General features: G+C 43.7%; 18 non-coding genes across 18 annotated transcripts; all 18 read right to left on the bottom strand.

Moving 5' to 3' along the window:
- Positions 1–1,350: 1,350 nt before the first annotated feature.
- trnas-aga (transfer RNA serine (anticodon AGA)) lies at positions 1,351–1,432 on the bottom strand. Its single transcript has one exon. It is a non-coding gene; the product is annotated as a tRNA-Ser (tRNA).
- Positions 1,433–1,648: 216 nt separating this feature from the next.
- trnad-guc (transfer RNA aspartic acid (anticodon GUC)) lies at positions 1,649–1,720 on the bottom strand. The gene has a single exon. It is a non-coding gene; the product is annotated as a tRNA-Asp (tRNA).
- A 1,580-nt stretch (positions 1,721–3,300) lies between these two features.
- Positions 3,301–3,382, bottom strand: trnas-aga (transfer RNA serine (anticodon AGA)). Its single transcript has one exon. It is a non-coding gene; the product is annotated as a tRNA-Ser (tRNA).
- A 216-nt stretch (positions 3,383–3,598) lies between these two features.
- On the bottom strand, positions 3,599–3,670 carry trnad-guc (transfer RNA aspartic acid (anticodon GUC)). The gene has a single exon. It is a non-coding gene; the product is annotated as a tRNA-Asp (tRNA).
- Positions 3,671–5,250: 1,580 nt separating this feature from the next.
- On the bottom strand, positions 5,251–5,332 carry trnas-aga (transfer RNA serine (anticodon AGA)). The gene has a single exon. It is a non-coding gene; the product is annotated as a tRNA-Ser (tRNA).
- Positions 5,333–5,548: 216 nt separating this feature from the next.
- On the bottom strand, positions 5,549–5,620 carry trnad-guc (transfer RNA aspartic acid (anticodon GUC)). Its single transcript has one exon. It is a non-coding gene; the product is annotated as a tRNA-Asp (tRNA).
- A 1,580-nt stretch (positions 5,621–7,200) lies between these two features.
- On the bottom strand, positions 7,201–7,282 carry trnas-aga (transfer RNA serine (anticodon AGA)). The gene has a single exon. It is a non-coding gene; the product is annotated as a tRNA-Ser (tRNA).
- Positions 7,283–7,498: 216 nt separating this feature from the next.
- trnad-guc (transfer RNA aspartic acid (anticodon GUC)) lies at positions 7,499–7,570 on the bottom strand. Its single transcript has one exon. It is a non-coding gene; the product is annotated as a tRNA-Asp (tRNA).
- Positions 7,571–9,154: 1,584 nt separating this feature from the next.
- trnas-aga (transfer RNA serine (anticodon AGA)) lies at positions 9,155–9,235 on the bottom strand. Its single transcript has one exon. It is a non-coding gene; the product is annotated as a tRNA-Ser (tRNA).
- Positions 9,236–9,455: 220 nt separating this feature from the next.
- On the bottom strand, positions 9,456–9,527 carry trnad-guc (transfer RNA aspartic acid (anticodon GUC)). Its single transcript has one exon. It is a non-coding gene; the product is annotated as a tRNA-Asp (tRNA).
- Positions 9,528–11,089: 1,562 nt separating this feature from the next.
- On the bottom strand, positions 11,090–11,171 carry trnas-aga (transfer RNA serine (anticodon AGA)). Its single transcript has one exon. It is a non-coding gene; the product is annotated as a tRNA-Ser (tRNA).
- Positions 11,172–13,040: 1,869 nt separating this feature from the next.
- On the bottom strand, positions 13,041–13,122 carry trnas-aga (transfer RNA serine (anticodon AGA)). Its single transcript has one exon. It is a non-coding gene; the product is annotated as a tRNA-Ser (tRNA).
- Positions 13,123–13,338: 216 nt separating this feature from the next.
- Positions 13,339–13,410, bottom strand: trnad-guc (transfer RNA aspartic acid (anticodon GUC)). The gene has a single exon. It is a non-coding gene; the product is annotated as a tRNA-Asp (tRNA).
- A 1,579-nt stretch (positions 13,411–14,989) lies between these two features.
- On the bottom strand, positions 14,990–15,071 carry trnas-aga (transfer RNA serine (anticodon AGA)). Its single transcript has one exon. It is a non-coding gene; the product is annotated as a tRNA-Ser (tRNA).
- Positions 15,072–16,939: 1,868 nt separating this feature from the next.
- On the bottom strand, positions 16,940–17,021 carry trnas-aga (transfer RNA serine (anticodon AGA)). The gene has a single exon. It is a non-coding gene; the product is annotated as a tRNA-Ser (tRNA).
- Positions 17,022–18,889: 1,868 nt separating this feature from the next.
- trnas-aga (transfer RNA serine (anticodon AGA)) lies at positions 18,890–18,971 on the bottom strand. The gene has a single exon. It is a non-coding gene; the product is annotated as a tRNA-Ser (tRNA).
- Positions 18,972–19,187: 216 nt separating this feature from the next.
- Positions 19,188–19,259, bottom strand: trnad-guc (transfer RNA aspartic acid (anticodon GUC)). The gene has a single exon. It is a non-coding gene; the product is annotated as a tRNA-Asp (tRNA).
- A 1,579-nt stretch (positions 19,260–20,838) lies between these two features.
- Positions 20,839–20,920, bottom strand: trnas-aga (transfer RNA serine (anticodon AGA)). Its single transcript has one exon. It is a non-coding gene; the product is annotated as a tRNA-Ser (tRNA).
- Between the last annotated feature and the right edge of the window lie 530 nt (positions 20,921–21,450).

Raw genomic sequence — 21,450 nt, 5'->3', positions numbered from 1 at the left:
ATTAAGAGAGAAAGGGAAAGAGTGAGAGAAAGACAATGATAAAGACAGTGACAAGGAGAGAGACAGATAGAGAGAAAGAGATAGAGACTAAAACAGAAAATGATGGAAATGATTCTCAGGTTAGAGGCAGGGGATAACAGAGACAGGCTAAGAAATGGACAGACCGAAATGATGGGAAAGAGAGAGCCAGTCAGGCAAAGAATCTGAGAGAATCCCATTGGAACAGACGTGGGCACCGTGAGAAAGAGACAGATTGAGAGACTGAGACAAACGGAGAAACAGGGACAGACAGAGTGAGTCAGACTGAGAGAGACAAAGACTCAGACATACAAACACATACACAGCTCTGTGGAGAGAGAGAGAGAGGCAGAGACCGAGCGACACAGATACATTTCACAATTTCATTTCATTATCGGTTCAGAGTGACACATAGTTACAGAAAATTGTTGATTCAACCGATGAAAATCGGACATCACTGATCAGAATGGGAGGAAATCTGTGTTAAAATAAATAGAAACCAGGAGTGGGGAAGAACCCACGGTGGAAAACCCTTTGAAGTTTAAGGCCAACGACATAACCACTCGGTTATCCTGGCCCTGTGAGAGGTTGGATTCTGTCTCTGTGACAAACTGGGCTTCAACCCCAACCCCACATACAAACACATGCACATAGTCTTTTAGTGAGCATTTACGAACATTTTGAGGAATATTGACACGAGGGCAACTCTCCTACTCTGTTTCGAGTAATGCTCTGGGACCTTTCATATCCACCCGAGGGTGCAGACGGAGCTTCAATTTAACATTTCATCCGAAAGTCAACAGCTTCAACATTGCAAAATTCCCCAAGTGCTGCACTTGCGTGTTAGCCAAGATGAAATGCTCAAGTCCAAGGAGTGCGACTTGAACACACAAACTTCTGATTCAGTCGAGAATGCTGCCACTGAACCTAAGCCGATACAAAAGTTCACAACCGTATTATTTTCCCCAAGTCTTTTTTATAAGTTCCAGGACATACTAAATTCGTATGATGATTTCCACTGACAGTTGCACATACACAGAGACAAAAATAGAGATAGACAGACACAGAGACACACATAACCAAAAATTTACACGCACCAACGGGCATGCACAGATGCCTTAGCCATCTCGAGGGATAGACAGGCTGAATCACTGTCGCAACTTTGACTGATTGTTGCGATTTTTTAAACGGATGTATCGTGAATATTGCAGATTAATAAAAATGAGAACAAATGTCAGTGTTGAAAGGTGTGGGACGTTATTCCAATTATCACATGATCAGTTTGGTAGAGAACTGGTTAAATTGTGAAATGGAATGAAAAATGCTGAGAATCGTAGTCGGCAGGATTCGAACCTACGCGGGAAAATCCCAATGGATTTCTAGTCCATCGCCTTAACCACTCGGCCACGACTACTGTGTCGCTGGCTTTTTAAACGTTACTCAGAAAAAACTCAGTCATCCATCTCTGTGCAGCAGACGGCCAAAGAATCCTGAAAAAGTCTCCGTTCGCTAAAAATCTGGAAGAGGCAAACTCCTCTACCTGTATTTTCACAGTTCGATTTCGCTCCGGAATTTTTAACATGTATCTACCAAGAAACAGAAGTAAAAATCAACATTTTGAAAAATCTGCCTCCCCGTCGGGGAATTGAACCCCGGTCTCCCGCGTGACAGGCGGGGATACTCACCACTATACTAACGAGGAACTGACGGATAGCTGCTCTGTCGGAGCAGGAATCGAGCTGTGAACAGAACTGGACACCATGAGAAGTCGACAGACACATTGAGAGACAGAGACAAACCGACAAACAGGGAGAGACAGACACCGAGATAGAGACAACGAGAGACAGAAAGTGCGAGACTGAGAAGGAGAGGCAGATTGGGTGAGAAAAAGACACAAACACATACAGAGACAGAGATTTGTGTGTTTGATCTATTAAGAGAGAAAGGGAAAGAGTGAGAGAAAGACAATGATAAAGACAGTGACAAGGAGAGAGACAGATAGAGAGAAAGAGATAGAGACTAAAACAGAAAATGATGGAAATGATTCTCAGGTTAGAGGCAGGGGCTAACAGAGACAGGCAAAGAAATGGACAGACCGAAATGATGGGAAAGAGAGAGCCAGTCAGGCAAAGAATCTGAGAGAATCCCATTGGAACAGACGTGGGCACCGTGAGAAAGAGACAGATTGAGAGACTGAGACAAACGGAGAAACAGGGACAGACAGAGTGAGTCAGACTGAGAGAGACAAAGACTCAGACATACAAACACATACACAGCTCTGTGGAGAGAGAGAGAGAGGCAGAGACCGAGCGACACAGATACATTTCACAATTTCATTTCATTATCGGTTCAGAGTGACACATAGTTACAGAAAATTGTTGATTCAACCGATGAAAATCGGACATCACTGATCAGAATGGGAGGAAATCTGTGTTAAAATAAATAGAAACCAGGAGTGGGGAAGAACCCACGGTGGAAAACCCTTTGAAGTTTAAGGCCAACGACATAACCACTCGGTTATCCTGGCCCTGTGAGAGGTTGGATTCTGTCTCTGTGACAAACTGGGCTTCAACCCCAACCCCACATACAAACACATGCACATAGTCTTTTAGTGAGCATTTACGAACATTTTGAGGAATATTGACACGAGGGCAACTCTCCTACTCTGTTTCGAGTAATGCTCTGGGACCTTTCATATCCACCCGAGGGTGCAGACGGAGCTTCAATTTAACATTTCATCCGAAAGTCAACAGCTTCAACATTGCAAAATTCCCCAAGTGCTGCACTTGAGTGTTAGCCAAGATGAAATGCTCAAGTCCAAGGAGTGCGACTTGAACACACAAACTTCTGATTCAGTCGAAAATGCTGCCACTGAACCTAAGCCGATACAAAAGTTCACAACCGTATTATTTTCCCCAAGTCTTTTTTATAAGTTCCAGGACATACTAAATTCGTATGATGATTTCCACTGACAGTTGCACATACACAGAGACAAAAATAGAGATAGACAGACACAGAGACACACATAACCAAAAATTTACACGCACCAACGGGCATGCACAGATGCCTTAGCCATCTCGAGGGATAGACAGGCTGAATCACTGTCGCAACTTTGACTGATTGTTGCGATTTTTTAAACGGATGTATCGTGAATATTGCAGATTAATAAAAATGAGAACAAATGTCAGTGTTGAAAGGTGTGGGACGTTATTCCAATTATCACATGATCAGTTTGGTAGAGAACTGGTTAAATTGTGAAATGGAATGAAAAATGCTGAGAATCGTAGTCGGCAGGATTCGAACCTGCGCGGGAAAATCCCAATGGATTTCTAGTCCATCGCCTTAACCACTCGGCCACGACTACTGTGTCGCTGGCTTTTTAAACGTTACTCCGAAAAAACTCAGTCCTCCATCTCTGTGCAGCAGACGGCCAAAGAATCCTGAAAAAGTCTCCGTTTGCTAAAAATCTGGAAGAGGCAAACTCCTCTACCTGTATTTTCACAGTTCGATTTCGCTCTGGAATTTTTAACATGTATCTACCAAGAAACAGAAGTAAAAATCAACATTTTGAAACATCTGCCTCCCCGTCGGGGAATTGAACCCCGGTCTCCCGCGTGACAGGCGGGGATACTCACCACTATACTAACGAGGAACTGACGGATAGCTGCTCTGTCGGAGCAGGAATCGAGCTGTGAACAGAACTGGACACCATGAGAAGTCGACAGACACATTGAGAGACAGAGACAAACCGACAAACAGGGAGAGACAGACACCGAGATAGAGACAACGAGAGACAGAAAGTGTGAGACTGAGAAGGAGAGGCAGATTGGGTGAGAAAAAGACACAAACACATAATGAGACAGATATTTGTGTGTTTGATCTATTAAGAGAGAAAGGGAAAGAGTGAGAGAAAGACAATGATAAAGACAGTGACAAGGAGAGAGACAGATAGAGAGAAAGAGATAGAGACTAAAACAGAAAATGATGGAAATGATTCTCAGGTTAGAGGCAGGGGCTAACAGAGACAGGCAAAGAAATGGACAGACCGAAATGATGGGAAAGAGAGAGCCAGTCAGACAAAGAATCTGAGAGAATCCCATTGGAACAGACGTGGGCACCGTGAGAAAGAGACAGATTGAGAGACTGAGACAAACGGAGAAACAGGGACAGACAGAGTGAGTCAGACTGAGAGAGACAAAGACTCAGACATACAAACACATACACAGCTCTGTGGAGAGAGAGAGAGAGGCAGAGACCGAGCGACACAGATACATTTCACAATTTCATTTCATTATCGGTTCAGAGTGACACATAGTTACAGAAAATTGTTGATTCAACCGATGAAAATCGGACATCACTGATCAGAATGGGAGGAAATCTGTGTTAAAATAAATAGAAACCAGGAGTGGGGAAGAACCCACGTTGGAAAACCCTTTGAAGTTTAAGGCCAACGACATAACCACTCGGTTATCCTGGCCCTGTGAGAGCTTGGATTCTGTCTCTGTGACAAACTGGGCTTCAACCCCAACCCCACATACAAACACATGCACATAGTCTTTTAGTGAGCATTTACGAACATTTTGAGGAATATTGACACGGGGGCAACTCTCCTACTCTGTTTCGAGTAATGCTCTGGGACCTTTCATATCCACCCGAGGGTGCAGACGGAGCTTCAATTTAACATTTCATCCGAAAGTCAACAGCTTCAACATTGCAAAATTCCCCAAGTGCTGCACTTGAGTGTTAGCCAAGATGATATGCTCAAGTCCAAGGAGTGCGACTTGAACACACAAACTCCTGATTCAGTCGAGAATGCTGCCACTGAACCAAATCCGATACAAAAGTTCACAACCGTATTATTTTCCCCAAGTCTTTTTTATAAGTTCCAGGACATACCAAATTCGTATGATGATTTCCACACACAGTTGCACATACACAGAGACAAAAATAGAGATAGACAGACACAGAGACACACATAACCAAAAATTTACACGCACCAACGGGCATGCACAGATGCCTTAGCCATCTCGAGGGATAGACAGGCTGAATCACTGTCGCAACTTTGACTGATTGTTGCGATTTTTTAAACGGATGTATCGTGAATATTGCAGATTAATAAAAATGAGAACAAATGTCAGTGTTGAAAGGTGTGGGACGTTATTCCAATTATCACATGATCAGTTTGGTAGAGAACTGGTTAAATTGTGAAATGGAATGAAAAATGCTGAGAATCGTAGTCGGCAGGATTCGAACCTGCGCGGGAAAATCCCAATGGATTTCTAGTCCATCGCCTTAACCACTCGGCCACGACTACTGTGTCGCTGGCTTTTTAAACGTTACTCCGAAAAAACTCAGTCCTCCATCTCTGTGCAGCAGACGGCCAAAGAATCCTGAAAAAGTCTCCGTTTGCTAAAAATCTGGAAGAGGCAAACTCCTCTACCTGTATTTTCACAGTTCGATTTCGCTCTGGAATTTTTAACATGTATCTACCAAGAAACAGAAGTAAAAATCAACATTTTGAAACATCTGCCTCCCCGTCGGGGAATTGAACCCCGGTCTCCCGCGTGACAGGCGGGGATACTCACCACTATACTAACGAGGAACTGACGGATAGCTGCTCTGTCGGAGCAGGAATCGAGCTGTGAACAGAACTGGACACCATGAGAAGTCGACAGACACATTGAGAGACAGAGACAAACCGACAAACAGGGAGAGACAGACACCGAGATAGAGACAACGAGAGACAGAAAGTGTGAGACTGAGAAGGAGAGGCAGATTGGGTGAGAAAAAGACACAAACACATAATGAGACAGATATTTGTGTGTTTGATCTATTAAGAGAGAAAGGGAAAGAGTGAGAGAAAGACAATGATAAAGACAGTGACAAGGAGAGAGACAGATAGAGAGAAAGAGATAGAGACTAAAACAGAAAATGATGGAAATGATTCTCAGGTTAGAGGCAGGGGCTAACAGAGACAGGCAAAGAAATGGACAGACCGAAATGATGGGAAAGAGAGAGCCAGTCAGACAAAGAATCTGAGAGAATCCCATTGGAACAGACGTGGGCACCGTGAGAAAGAGACAGATTGAGAGACTGAGACAAACGGAGAAACAGGGACAGACAGAGTGAGTCAGACTGAGAGAGACAAAGACTCAGACATACAAACACATACACAGCTCTGTGGAGAGAGAGAGAGAGGCAGAGACCGAGCGACACAGATACATTTCACAATTTCATTTCATTATCGGTTCAGAGTGACACATAGTTACAGAAAATTGTTGATTCAACCGATGAAAATCGGACATCACTGATCAGAATGGGAGGAAATCTGTGTTAAAATAAATAGAAACCAGGAGTGGGGAAGAACCCACGTTGGAAAACCCTTTGAAGTTTAAGGCCAACGACATAACCACTCGGTTATCCTGGCCCTGTGAGAGCTTGGATTCTGTCTCTGTGACAAACTGGGCTTCAACCCCAACCCCACATACAAACACATGCACATAGTCTTTTAGTGAGCATTTACGAACATTTTGAGGAATATTGACACGGGGGCAACTCTCCTACTCTGTTTCGAGTAATGCTCTGGGACCTTTCATATCCACCCGAGGGTGCAGACGGAGCTTCAATTTAACATTTCATCCGAAAGTCAACAGCTTCAACATTGCAAAATTCCCCAAGTGCTGCACTTGAGTGTTAGCCAAGATGATATGCTCAAGTCCAAGGAGTGCGACTTGAACACACAAACTCCTGATTCAGTCGAGAATGCTGCCACTGAACCAAATCCGATACAAAAGTTCACAACCGTATTATTTTCCCCAAGTCTTTTTTATAAGTTCCAGGACATACCAAATTCGTATGATGATTTCCACACACAGTTGCACATACACAGAGACAAAAATAGAGATAGACAGACACAGAGACACACATAACCAAAAATTTACACGCACCAACGGGCATGCACAGATGCCTTAGCCATCTCGAGGGATAGACAGGCTGAATCACTGTCGCAACTTTGACTGATTGTTGCGATTTTTTAAACGGATGTATCGTGAATATTGCAGATTAATAAAAATGAGAACAAATGTCAGTGTTGAAAGGTGTGGGACGTTATTCCAATTATCACATGATCAGTTTGGTAGAGAACTGGTTAAATTGTGAAATGGAATGAAAAATGCTGAGAATCGTAGTCGGCAGGATTCGAACCTGCGCGGGAAAATCCCAATGGATTTCTAGTCCATCGCCTTAACCACTCGGCCACGACTACTGTGTCGCTGGCTTTTTAAACGTTACTCGGAGAAAACTCAGTCCTCCATCTCTGTGCAGCAGACGGCCAAAGAATCCTGAAAAAGTATCCGTTTGCTAAAAATCTGGAAGAGGCAAACTCCTCTACCTGTATTTTCACAGTTCGATTTCGCTCTGGAATTTTTAACATGTATCTACCAAGAAACAGAAGTAAAAATCAACATTTTGAAACATCTGCCTCCCCGTCGGGGAATTGAACCCCGGTCTCCCGCGTGACAGGCGGGGATACTCACCACTATACTAACGAGGAACTGACGGGTACCAGTTCTGTCAGAGCAGGAATCGAGTCACTGTGAACAGAACTGGACACCAGGAGAAGTCGACAGACACATTGAGAGACAGAGACAAACCGACAAACAGGGAGAGACAGACAGCGAGATAGAGACAACGAGAGACAGAAAGTGTGAGACTGAGAAGGAGAGGCAGACTGAGTGAGAAAAAGACTCAAATATATACATATACAGAGCTGTGGGTGTGTGATCTATTAAGAGAGAGAGGGAAAGAGTGAGAGAAAGACAATGATAAAGACAGTGACAAGGAGAGAGACAGATAGAGAGAGAGCGATAGAGACTAAAACAGAAAATGATGGAAATACTTCTCAGCTTACAGCCAGGGACTAACAGAGACAAGCAAATACATGGACAGACCTAAATGATTGGAAAGAGAGAGCCAGTCACACAAAGAGTCAGAGAGAATCCCATTGGACCAGACGTGGCACCGTGAGAAAGAGACAGATTGAGAGACAAAGACAAACAGAGAAACAGGGACAGACAGAGTGAGTCAGACTGAGAGAGACAAAGACTCAAACATACAAAACTCTCTGAAGAGAGAGAGAGAGAGGCAGAAACCGAGCGACACAGATACATTTCACAATTTCATTTCATTATCGGTTCAGAGTGTCACATTGTTACAGAAAATTGCTGATTCAACCGATGAAAATCCGGTCTCACTGATCAGAATGGGAGGAAATCCGTGTTAAATTAAAGAGACACCAGGAGTGGGGGACGAACTTACGCGGGACAAACCCATTGAGTTTTAAGGCCAACGCCTCAACCACACGGCTATTCTGGTCGTGTGAGAACCTGGATTCTGTCTCTGTGAGAATCTGGGCTTCAACCCCAAGCCCACATACAAACACATGCACATCGGCTTTCAGTGAGCATTTACGAACATTTTTAGTAATATTGACACGGGGGCAACTCTCCTATTCTTTTTCGAGTAATGCACTGGAAACTTTCATATCCACCCGAGGGTGCAGACGGAGCTTCAATTTAACATTTCATCCGAAAGTCAACAGCTTCAACATTACAAAATTCCCCAAGTGCTGCACTTGAGTGTTAGCCAAGATGATATGCTCAAGTCTCAGGAGTGCGACTTGAACAGACAAACTCCCGATTCAGTCGAGAATGCGGCCACTGAACCAATGCCGATACAAAAGTTCACAACCGTATTATTTTCCCCAAGTCGTTTTTATAAGTTCCACGACATACCAAATTCATGGTGATGATTTCCAGTGACAGTTGCACATACACAGAGACATATAAATAGATAGACAGACACAGAGACCCACACACACATAACCAAAAATTTGCACGCACCAACAGGCATGCACAGATGCCTCAGACATCTCGAGGGATAGATAGGCTGAATCACTGTCGCAACTTTGACTGATGTTTGCGATTTTTGAAACGGATGTATCGTGAATATTGCAGATTAATAAAAATGAGAAAAAAATGTCAAAGTTGAAAGGTGTGGGACGTTATTCCATCTATCTCAGGATCAGTTTGGCAGAGAACCGGTTAAATTGTGAAATGGAATGAAAAATGCTGAGAATCGTAGTCGGCAGGATTCGAACCTGCGCGGAATAACCCAATGGATTTCTAATCCATCGCCTTAACCACTCGGCCACGACTACTGTGTCGCTGCATTTTTAAACTTTACTCAGAAAAAACTCAGTCATCCATCTCTGTGCAGCAGACGGCCAAAGACTCCTGAAAAATTCTCCGTTTGCTAAAAATCTGGACGAGACAATCTCATCCACCTGTTTTTTTGACAGTTCCATATTGCTCTGGAACTTTTTAACATGCATCTCTTCCAAGAAACAGAAGTAAAATTCGACATCTTGAAACAACTGCCTCCCCGTCGGGGAATTGAACCTCGGTCTCCCGCGTGACAGGCGGGGATACTCACCACTATACTAACGAGGAACTGACGGGTACCAGTTCTGTCAGAGCAGGAGTCGAGTCACTGTGAACAGAACTGGACACCAGGAGAAGTCGACAGACACATTGAGAGACAGAGACAAACCGACAAACAGGGAGAGACAGACAGCGAGATAGAGACAACGAGAGACAGAAAGTGTGAGACTGAGAAGGAGAGGCAGACTGAGTGAGAAAAAGACTCAAATATATACATATACAGAGATGTGTGTGTGTGATCTATTAAGAGAGAGAGGGAAAGAGTGAGAGAAAGACAATGATATAGACAGTGACAAGGAGAGAGACAGATAGAAAGAGAGCGATAGAGACTAAAACAGAAAATGATGGAATTACTTCACCGCTTATAGGCAGGGACTAACAGAGACAAGCAAAGACATGGACAGACCGAAATGATGGGAAAGAGAGAGCCAGTCACACAAAGAGTCAGAGAGAATCCCATTGGACCAGACGTGGCACCGTGAGAAAGAGACAGATTGAGAGACAAAGACAAACAGAGAAACAGGGACAGACAGAGTGAGTCAGACTGAGAGAGACAAAGACTCAAACATACAAAACTCTCTGAAGAGAGAGAGAGAGGCAGAAACCGAGCGACACAGATACATTTCACAATTTCATTTCATTATCGGTTCAGAGTGTCACATTGTTACAGAAAATTGCTGATTCAACCGATCTCACTGATCAGAATGGGAGGAAATCCGTGTTAAATTAAAGAGACACCAGGAGTGGGGGACGAACCCAGGCGGGACAAACCCATTGAGTTTTAAGGCCAACGCCTCAACCACTCGGCTATTCTGGTCCTGTGAGAACCTGGATTCTGTCTCTGTGAGAATCTGGGCTTCAACCCCAACCCCACATACAAACACATGCACATCGGCTTTCAGTGAGCATTTACGAACATTTTTAGTAATATTGACACGGTGGCAACTCTCCTATTCTTTTTCGAGTAATGCACTGGAAACATTCATATCCACCCGAGGGTGCAGACGGAGCTTCAATTTAACATTTCATCCGAAAGTCAACAGCTTCAACATTACAAAATTCCCCAAGTGCTGCACTTGAGTGTTAGCCAAGATGATATGCTCAAGTCTCAGGAGTGCGACTTGAACAGACAAACTCCCGATTCAGTCGAGAATGCGGCCACTGAACCAAAGCCGATACAAAAGTTCACAACCGTATTATTTTCCCCAAGTCGTTTTTATAAGTTCCAGGACATACCAAATTCGTATGATGATTTCCACACACAGTTGCACATACACAGAGACAAAAGTAGAGATAGACAGACACAGAGACACACATAACCAAAAATTTACACGCACCAACGGGCATGCACAGATGCCTTAGCCATCTCGAGGGATAGACAGGCTGAATCACTGTCGCAACTTTGACTGATTGTTGCGATTTTTTAAACGGATGTATCGTGAATATTGCAGATTAATAAAAATGAGAACAAATGTCAGTGTTGAAAGGTGTGGACGTTATTCCAATTATCACATGATCAGTTTGGTAGAGAACTGGTTAAATTGTGAAATGGAATGAAAAATGCTGAGAATCGTAGTCGGCAGGATTCGAACCTGCGCGGGAAAATCCCAATGGATTTCTAGTCCATCGCCTTAACCACTCGGCCACGACTACTGTGTCGCTGGCTTTTTAAACGTTACTCAGAAAAAACTCAGTCATCCATCTCTGTTCAGCAGACGGCCAAAGAATCCTGAAAAGTCTCCGTTTGCTAAAAATCTGGAAGAGGCAAACTCCTCGACCTGTATTTTCACAGTTCGATTTCGCTCTGGAATTTTTAACATGTATCTACCAAGAAACAGAAGTAAAAATCAACATTTTGGAACATCTGCCTCCCCGTCAGGGAATTGAACCCCAGTCTCCCGCGTGACAGGCGGGGATACACACCACTATACTAACGAGGAACTGACAGATAGCTGCTCTGTCGGAGCAGGAATCGAGCTGTGAACAGAACTGGACACCATGAGAAGTCGACAGACACATTGAGAGACAGAGACAAACCGACAAACAGGGAGAGACAGACACCGAGATAGAGACAACGAGAGACAGAAAGTGTGAGACTCAGAAGGAGAGGCAGATTGGGTGAGAAAAAGACTCAAACACATACAGAGACAGACATTTGTGTGTTTGATCTATTAAGAGAGAAAGGGAAAGAGTGAGAGAAAGACAATGATAAAGACAGTGACAAGGAGAGAGACAGATAGAGAGAAAGAGATAGAAACTAAAACAGAAAATGATGGAAATACTTCTCAGGTTAGAGGCAGGGACTAACAGAGACAGGCAAAGAAATGGACAGACCGAAATGATGGGAAAGAGAGCGCCAGTCAGACAAAGAATCTGAGAGAATCCCATTGGAACAGACGTGGGCACCGTGAGAAAGAGACAGATTGAGAGACTGAGACAAACGGAGAAACAGGGACAGACAGAGTGAGTCAGACTGAGAGAGACAAAGACTCAGACATACAAACACATACACAGCTCTGTGGAGAGAGAGAGAGAGAGGCAGAGACCGAGCGACACAGATACATTTCACAATTTCATTTCATTATCGGTTCAGAGTGACACATAGTTACAGAAAATTGTTGATTCAACCGATGAAAATCGGACATCACTGATCAGAATGGGAGGAAATCTGTTTTAAAATAAATAGAAACCAGGAGTGGGGAAGAACCCACGGTGGGAAACCCTTTGAAGTTTAAGGCCAACGACATAACCACTCGGTTATCCTGGCCCTGTGAGAGCTTGGATTCTGTCTCTGTGACAAACTGGGCTTCAACCCCAACCCCACATACAAACACATGCACATAGTCTTTTAGTGAGCATTTACGAACATTTTTAGTAATATTTACACGGGGGCAACTCTCCTACTCTGTTTCGAGTAATGCTCTGGGACCTTTCATATCCACCCGAGGGTGCAGACGGAGCTTCAATTTAACATTTCATCCGAAAGTCAACAGCTTCAACATTGCAAAATTCCCCAAGTGCTGCACTTGAGTGTTAGCCAAGTTGATATGCTCAAGTCCAAGGAGTGCGACTTGAACACACAAACTCCTGATTCAGTCGAGAATGCTGCCACTGAACCAAAGCCGGTACAAAAGTTCACAACCGTATTATTTTCCACAAGTCTTTTTTATAAGTTCCAGGACATACCAAATTCATGGTGATGATTTCCACAGACAGTTGCACATACACAGAGACAAAAATAGAGATAGACAGACACAGAGACACATATAACCAAAAATTTACACGCACCAACGGGCATGCACAGATGCCTTAGCCATCTCGAGGGATAGACAGGCTGAATCACTGTCGCAACTTTGACTGATTGTTGCGATTTTTTAAACGGATGCATCGTGAATATTGCAGATTAATAAAAATGAGAACAAATGTCAGTGTTGAAAGGTGTGGACGTTATTCCAATTATCACATGATCAGTTTGGTAGAGAACTGGTTAAATTGTGAAATGGAATGAAAAATGCTGAGAATCGTAGTCGGCAGGATTCGAACCTGCGCGGGAAAATCCCAATGGATTTCTAGTCCATCGCCTTAACCACTCGGCCACGACTACTGTGTCGCTGGCTTTTTAAACGTTACTCGGAAAAAACTCAGTCCTCCATCTCTGTGCAGCAGACGGCCAAAGAATCCTGAAAAAGTCTCCGTTTGCTAAAAATCTGGAAGAGGCAAACTCCTCTACCTGTATTTTCACAGTTCGATTTCGCTCTGGAATTTTTAACATGTATCTACCAAGAAACAGAAGTAAAAATCAACATTTTGAAACATCTGCCTCCCCGTCGGGGAATTGAACCCCGGTCTCCCGCGTGACAGGCGGGGATACTCACCACTATACTAACGAGGAACGGACGGATAGCTGCTCTGTCGGAGCAGGAATCGAGCTGTGAACAGAACTGGACACCATGAGAAGTCGACAGACACATTGAGAGACAGAGACAAACCGACAAACATGGAGAGACAGACACCGAGATAGAGACAACGAGAGACAGAAAGTGTGAGACTGAGAAGGAGAGGCAGATTGGGTGAGAAAAAGACTCAAACACATACAGAGACAGAGATTTGTGTGTTTGATCTATTAAGAGAGAAAGGGAAAGAGTGAGAGAAAGACAATGATAAAGACAGTGACAAGGAGAGAGACAGATAGAGAGAAAGAGATAGAAACTAAAACAGAAAATGATGGAAATACTTCTCAGGTTAGAGGCAGGGACTAACAGAGACAGGCAAAGAAAGGGACAGACCGAAATGATGGGAAAGAGAGCGCCAGTCAGACAAAGAATCTGAGAGAATCCCATTGGAACAGACGTGGGCACCGTGAGAAAGAGACAGATTGAGAGACTGAGACAAACGGAGAAACAGGGACAGACAGAGTGAGTCAGACTGAGAGAGACAAAGACTCAGACATACAAACACATACACAGCTCTGTGGAGAGAGAGAGAGAGGCAGAGACCGAGCGACACAGATACATTTCACAATTTCATTTCATTATCGGTTCAGAGTGACACATAGTTACAGAAAATTGTTGATTCAACCGATGAAAATCGGACATCACTGATCAGAATGGGAGGAAATCTGTGTTAAAATAAATAGAAACCAGGAGTGGGGAAGAACCCACGGTGGAAAACCCTTTGAAGTTTAAGGCCAACGACATAACCACTCGGTTATCCTGGCCCTGTGAGAGCTTGGATTCTGTCTCTGTGACAAACTGGGCTTCAACCCCAACCCCACATACAAACACATGCACATAGTCTTTTAGTGAGCATTTACGAACATTTTGAGGAATATTGACACGAGGGCAACTCTCCTACTCTGTTTCGAGTAATGCTCTGGGACCTTTCATATCCACCCGAGGGTGCAGACGGAGCTTCAATTTAACATTTCATCCGAAAGTCAACAGCTTCAACATTGCAAAATTCCCCAAGTGCTGCACTTGAGTGTTAGCCAAGATGAAATGCTCAAGTCCAAGGAGTGCGACTTGAACACACAAACTCCTGATTCAGTCGAGAATGCTGCCACTGAACCAAAGCCGATACAAAAGTTCACAACCGTATTATTTTCCCCAAGTCTTTTTTATAAGTTCCAGGACATACCAAATTCGTATGATGATTTCCACACACATTTGCACATACACAGAGACAAAAGTAGAGATAGACAGACACAGAGACACACATAACCAAAAATTTACACGCACCAACGGGCATGCACAGATGCCTTAGCCATCTCGAGGGATAGACAGGCTGAATCACTGTCGCAACTTTGACTGATTGTTGCGATTTTTTAAACGGATGTATCGTGAATATTGCAGATTAATAAAAATGAGAACAAATGTCAGTGTTGAAAGGTGTGGACGTTATTCCAATTATCACATGATCAGTTTGGAAGAGAACTGGTTAAATTGTGAAATGGAATGAAAAATGCTGAGAATCGTAGTCGGCAGGATTCGAACCTGCGCGGGAAAATCCCAATGGATTTCTAGTCCATCGCCTTAACCACTCGGCCACGACTACTGTGTCGCTGTCTTTTTAAACGTTACTCAGAAAAAACTCAGTCATCCATCTCTGTGCAGCAGACGGCCAAAGAATCCTGAAAAAGTCTCCGTTTGCTAAAAATCTGGAAGAGGCAAACTCCTCGACCTGTATTTTCACAGTTCGATTTCGCTCTGGAATATTTAACATGTATCTACCAAGAAACAGAAGTAAAAATCAACATTTTGGAACATCTGCCTCCACGTCGGGGAATTGAACCCCAGTCTCCCGCGTGACAGGCGGGGATACTCACCACTATACTAACGAGGAACTGACGGATAGCTGCTCTGTCGGAGCAGGAATCGAGCTGTGAACAGAACTGGACACCATGAGAAGTCGACAGACACATTGAGAGACAGAGACAAACCGACAAACAGGGAGAGACAGACACCGAGATAGAGACAACGAGAGACAGAAAGTGTGAGACTGAGAAGGAGAGGCAGATTGGGTGAGAAAAAGACTCAAACACATACAGAGACAGAGATTTGTGTGTTTGATCTATTAAGAGAGAAAGGGAAAGAGTGAGAGAAAGACAATGATAAAGACAGTGACAAGGAGAGAGACAGATAGAGAGAAAGAGATAGAAACTAAAACAGAAAATGATGGAAATACTTCTCAGGTTAGAGGCAGGGACTAACAGAGACAGGCAAAGAAATGGACAGACCGAAATGATGGGAAAGAGAGCGCCAGTCAGACAAAGAATCTGAGAGAATCCCATTGGAACAGACGTGGGCACCGTGAGAAAGAGACAGATTGAGAGACTGAGACAAACGGAGAAACAGGGACAGACAGAGTGAGTCAGACTGAGAGAGACAAAGACTCAGACATACAAACACATACACAGCTCTGTGGAGAGAGAGAGAGAGGCAGAGACCGAGCGACACAGATACATTTCACAATTTCATTTCATTATCGGTTCAGAGTGACACATAGTTACAGAAAATTGTTGATTCAACCGATGAAAATCGGACATCACTGATCAGAATGGGAGGAAATCTGTTTTAAAATAAATAGAAACCAGGAGTGGGGAAGAACCCACGGTGGGAAACCCTTTGAAGTTTAAGGCCAACGACATAACCACTCGGTTATCCTGGCCCTGTGAGAGCTTGGATTCTGTCTCTGTGACAAACTGGGCTTCAACCCCAACCCCACATACAAACACATGCACATAGTCTTTTAGTGAGCATTTACGAACATTTTTAGTAATATTTACACGGGGGCAACTCTCCTACTCTGTTTCGAGTAATGCTCTGGGACCTTTCATATCCACCCGAGGGTGCAGACGGAGCTTCAATTTAACATTTCATCCGAAAGTCAACAGCTTCAACATTGCAAAATTCCCCAAGTGCTGCACTTGAGTGTTAGCCAAGTTGATATGCTCAAGTCCAAGGAGTGCGACTTGAACACACAAACTCCTGATTCAGTCGAGAATGCTGCCACTGAACCAAAGCCGGTACAAAAGTTCACAACCGTATTATTTTCCACAAGTCTTTTTTATAAGTTCCAGGACATACCAAATTCATGGTGATGATTTCCACAGACAGTTGCACATACACAGAGACAAAAATAGAGATAGACAGACACAGAGACACATATAACCAAAAATTTACACGCACCAACGGGCATGCACAGATGCCTTAGACATCTCGAGGGATAGACAGGCTGAATCACTGTCGCAACTTTGACTGATAGTTGCGATTTTTTAAACGGATGTATCGTGAATATTGCAGATTAATAAAAATGAGAACAAATGTCAGTGTTGAAAGGTGTGGACGTTATTCCAATTATCACATGATCAGTTTGGTAGAGAACTGGTTAAATTGTGAAATGGAATGAAAAATGCTGAGAATCGTAGTCGGCAGGATTCGAACCTGCGCGGGAAAATCCCAATGGATTTCTAGTCCATCGCCTTAACCACTCGGCCACGACTACTGTGTCGCTGGCTTTTTAAACGTTACTCAGAAAAAACTCAGTCATCCATCTCTGTGCAGCAGACGGCCAAAGAATCCTGAAAAAGTCTCCGTTTGCTAAAAATCTGGAAGAGGCAAACTCCTCGACCTGTATTTTCACAGTTCGATTTCGCTCTGGAATTTTTAACATGTATCTATCAAGAAACAGAAGTAAAAATCAACATTTTGGAACATCTGCCTCCACGTCGGGGAATTGAACCCCAGTCTCCCGCGTGACAGGCGGGGATACTCACCACTATACTAACGAGGAACTGACGGATAGCTGCTCTGTCGGAGCAGGAATCGAGCTGTGAACAGAACTGGACACCATGAGAAGTCGACAGACACATTGAGAGACAGAGACAAACCGACAAACAGGGAGAGACAGACACCGAGATAGAGACAACGAGAGACAGAAAGTGTGAGACTGAGAAGGAGAGGCAGATTGGGTGAGAAAAAGACTCAAACACATACAGAGACAGAGATTTGTGTGTTTGATCTATTAAGAGAGAAAGGGAAAGAGTGAGAGAAAGACAATGATAAAGACAGTGACAAGGAGAGAGACAGATAGAGAGAAAGAGATAGAAACTAAAACAGAAAATGATGGAAATACTTCTCAGGTTAGAGGCAGGGACTAACAGAGACAGGCAAAGAAATGGACAGACCGAAATGATGGGAAAGAGAGCGCCAGTCAGACAAAGAATCTGAGAGAATCCCATTGGAACAGACGTGGGCACCGTGAGAAAGAGACAGATTGAGAGACTGAGACAAACGGAGAAACAGGGACAGACAGAGTGAGTCAGACTGAGAGAGACAAAGACTCAGACATACAAACACATACACAGCTCTGTGGAGAGAGAGAGAGAGGCAGAGACCGAGCGACACAGATACATTTCACAATTTCATTTCATTATCGGTTCAGAGTGACACATAGTTACAGAAAATTGTTGATTCAACCGATGAAAATCGGACATCACTGATCAGAATGGGAGGAAATCTGTTTTAAAATAAATAGAAACCAGGAGTGGGGAAGAACCCACGGTGGGAAACCCTTTGAAGTTTAAGGCCAACGACATAACCACTCGGTTATCCTGGCCCTGTGAGAGCTTGGATTCTGTCTCTGTGACAAACTGGGCTTCAACCCCAACCCCACATACAAACACATGCACATAGTCTTTTAGTGAGCATTTACGAACATTTTTAGTAATATTGACACGGGGGCAACTCTCCTACTCTGTTTCGAGTAATGCTCTGGGACCTTTCATATCCACCCGAGGGTGCAGACGGAGCTTCAATTTAACATTTCATCCGAAAGTCAACAGCTTCAACATTGCAAAATTCCCCAAGTGCTGCACTTGAGTGTTAGCCAAGATGATATGCTCAAGTCCAAGGAGTGCGACTTGAACACACAAACTCCTGATTCAGTCGAGAATGCTGCCACTGAACCAAAGCCGATACAAAAGTTCACAACCGTATTATTTTCCCCAAGTCTTTTTTATAAGTTCCAGGACATACCAAATTCATATGATGATTTCCACAGACAGTTGCACATACACAGAGACAAAAATAGAGATAGACAGACACAGAGACACATATAACCAAAAATTTACACGCACCAACGGGCATGCACAGATGCCTTAGACATCTCGAGGGATAGACAGGCTGAATCACTGTCGCAACTTTGACTGATTGTTGCGATTTTTTAATCGGATGTATCGTGAATATTGCAGATTAATAAAAATGAGAACAAATGTCAGTGTTGAAAGGTGTGGGACGTTATTCCAATTATCACATGATCAGTTTGGTCGAGAACTGGTTAAATTGTGAAATGGAACGAAAAATGCTGAGAATCGTAGTCGGCAGGATTCGAACCTGCGCGGGAAAATCCCAATGGATTTCTAGTCCATCGCCTTAACCACTCGGCCACGACTACTGTGTTGCTGGCTTTTTAAACGTTACTCAGAAAAAACTCAGTCATCCATCTCTGTGCAGCAGACGGCCAAAGAATGCTGAAAAAGTCTCCGTTTGCTAAAAATGTGGAAGGGGCAAACTCCTCTACCTGTATTTTCACAGTTCGATTTCGCTCTGGAATTTTTAATATGCATCTACCAAGAAACAGAAGTAAAAATCAACATTTTGAAAAATCTGCCTCCCCGTCGGGGAATTGAACCCCGGTCTCCCGCGTGACAGGCGGGGATACTCACCACTATACTAACGAGGAACTGACGGATAGCTGCTCTGTCGGAGCAGGAATCGAGCTGTGAACAGAACTGGACACCATGAGAAGTCGACAGACACATTGAGAGACAGAGACAAACCGACAAACAGGGAGAGACAGACACCGAGATAGAGACAACGAGAGACAGAAAGTGTGAGACTGAGAAGGAGAGGCAGATTGGGTGAGAAAAAGACTCAAACACATACAGAGACAGAGATTTGTGTGTTTGATCTATTAAGAGAGAAAGGGAAAGAGTGAGAGAAAGACAATGATAAAGACAGTGAAAAGGAGAGAGACAGATAGAGAGAAAGAGATAGAGACTAAAACAGAAAATGATGGAAATACTTCTCAGGTTAGATGCAGGGACTAACAGAGACAGGCAAAGAAATGGACAGACCGAAATGATGGGAAAGAGAGAGCCAGTCAGACAAAGAATCTGAGAGAATCCCATTGGAACAGACGTGGGCACCGTGAGAAAGAGACAGATTGAGAGACTGAGACAAACGGAGAAACAGGGACAGACAGAGTGAGTCAGACTGAGAGAGACAAAGACTCAGACATACAAACACATACACAGCTCTGTGGAGAGAGAGAGAGAGGCAGAGACCGAGCGACACAGATACATTTCACAATTTCATTTCATTATCGGTTCAGAGTGACACATAGTTACAGAAAATTGTTGATTCAACCGATGAAAATCGGACATCACTGATCAGAATGGGAGGAAATCTGTTTTAAAATAAATAGAAACCAGGACTGGGGAAGAACCCACGGTGGAAAACCCTTTGAAGTTTAAGGCCAACGACATAACCACTCGGTTATCCTGGCCCTGTGAGAGCTTGGATTCTGTCTCTGTGACAAACTGGGCTTCAACCCTAACCCCACATACAAACACATGCACATAGTCTTTTAGTGAGCATTTACGAACATTTTTAGTAATATTGACACGGGGGCTACTCTCCTACTCTGTTTCGAGTAATGCTCTGGGACCTTTCATATCCACCCGAGGGTGCAGACGGAGCTTCAATTTAACATTTCATCCGAAAGTCAACAGCTTCAACATTGCAAAATTCCCCAAGTGCTGCACTTGAGTGTTAGCCAAGATGATATGCTCAAGTCCAAGGAGTGCGACTTGAACACACAAACTCCTGATTCAGTCGAGAATGCTGCCACTGAACCAAAGCCGATACAAAAGTTCACAACCGTATTATTTTCCCCAAGTTTTTTTTATAAGTTCCAGGACATACCAAATTCATATGATGATTTCCACAGACAGTTGCACATACACAGAGACAAAAATAGAGATAGACAGACACAGAGACACACATAACCAAAAATTTACACGCACCAACGGGCATGCACAGATGCCTTAGACATCTCGAGGGATAGACAGGCTGAATCACTGTCGCAACTTTGACTGATAGTTGCGATTTTTTAAACGGATGTATCGTGAATATTGCAGATTAATAAAAATGAGAACAAATGTCAGTGTTGAAAGGTGTGGACGTTATTCCAATTATCACATGATCAGTTTGGTAGAGAACTGGTTAAATTGTGAAATGGAATGAAAAATGCTGAGAATCGTAGTCGGCAGGATTCGAACCTGCGCGGGAAAATCCCAATGGATTTCTAGTCCATCGCCTTAACCACTCGGCCACGACTACTGTGTCGCTGGCTTTTTAAACGTTACTCAGAAAAAACTCAGTCATCCATCTCTGTGCAGCAGACGGCCAAAGAATCCTGAAAAAGTCTCCGTTTGCTAAAAATCTGGAAGAGGCAAACTCCTCAACCTGTATTTTCACAGTTCGATTTCGCTCTGGAATTTTTAACATGTATCTACCAAGAAACAGAAGTAAAAATCAACTTATTGGAACATCTGGCTCCACGTCGGGGAATTGAACCCCAGTCTCCCGCGTGACAGGCGGGGATACTCACCACTATACTAACGAGGAACTGACGGATAGCTGCTCTGTCGGAGCAGGAATCGAGCTGTGAACAGAACTGGACACCATGAGAAGTCGACAGACACATTGAGAGACAGAGACAAACCGACAAACAGGGAGAGACAGACACCGAGATAGAGACAACGAGAGACAGAAAGTGTGAGACTGAGAAGGAGAGGCAGATTGGGTGAGAAAAAGACTCAAACACATACAGAGACAGAGATTTGTGTGTTTGATCTATTAAGAGAGAA

This window comes from Pristiophorus japonicus, chromosome 23 (assembly GCF_044704955.1).
Source record: "Pristiophorus japonicus isolate sPriJap1 chromosome 23, sPriJap1.hap1, whole genome shotgun sequence".
Taxonomy (NCBI): Eukaryota; Metazoa; Chordata; class Chondrichthyes; family Pristiophoridae; genus Pristiophorus; species Pristiophorus japonicus.
Note: the sequence above shows the minus strand (reverse complement) of the source record. Positions and strands in the feature narration are given on the sequence as shown.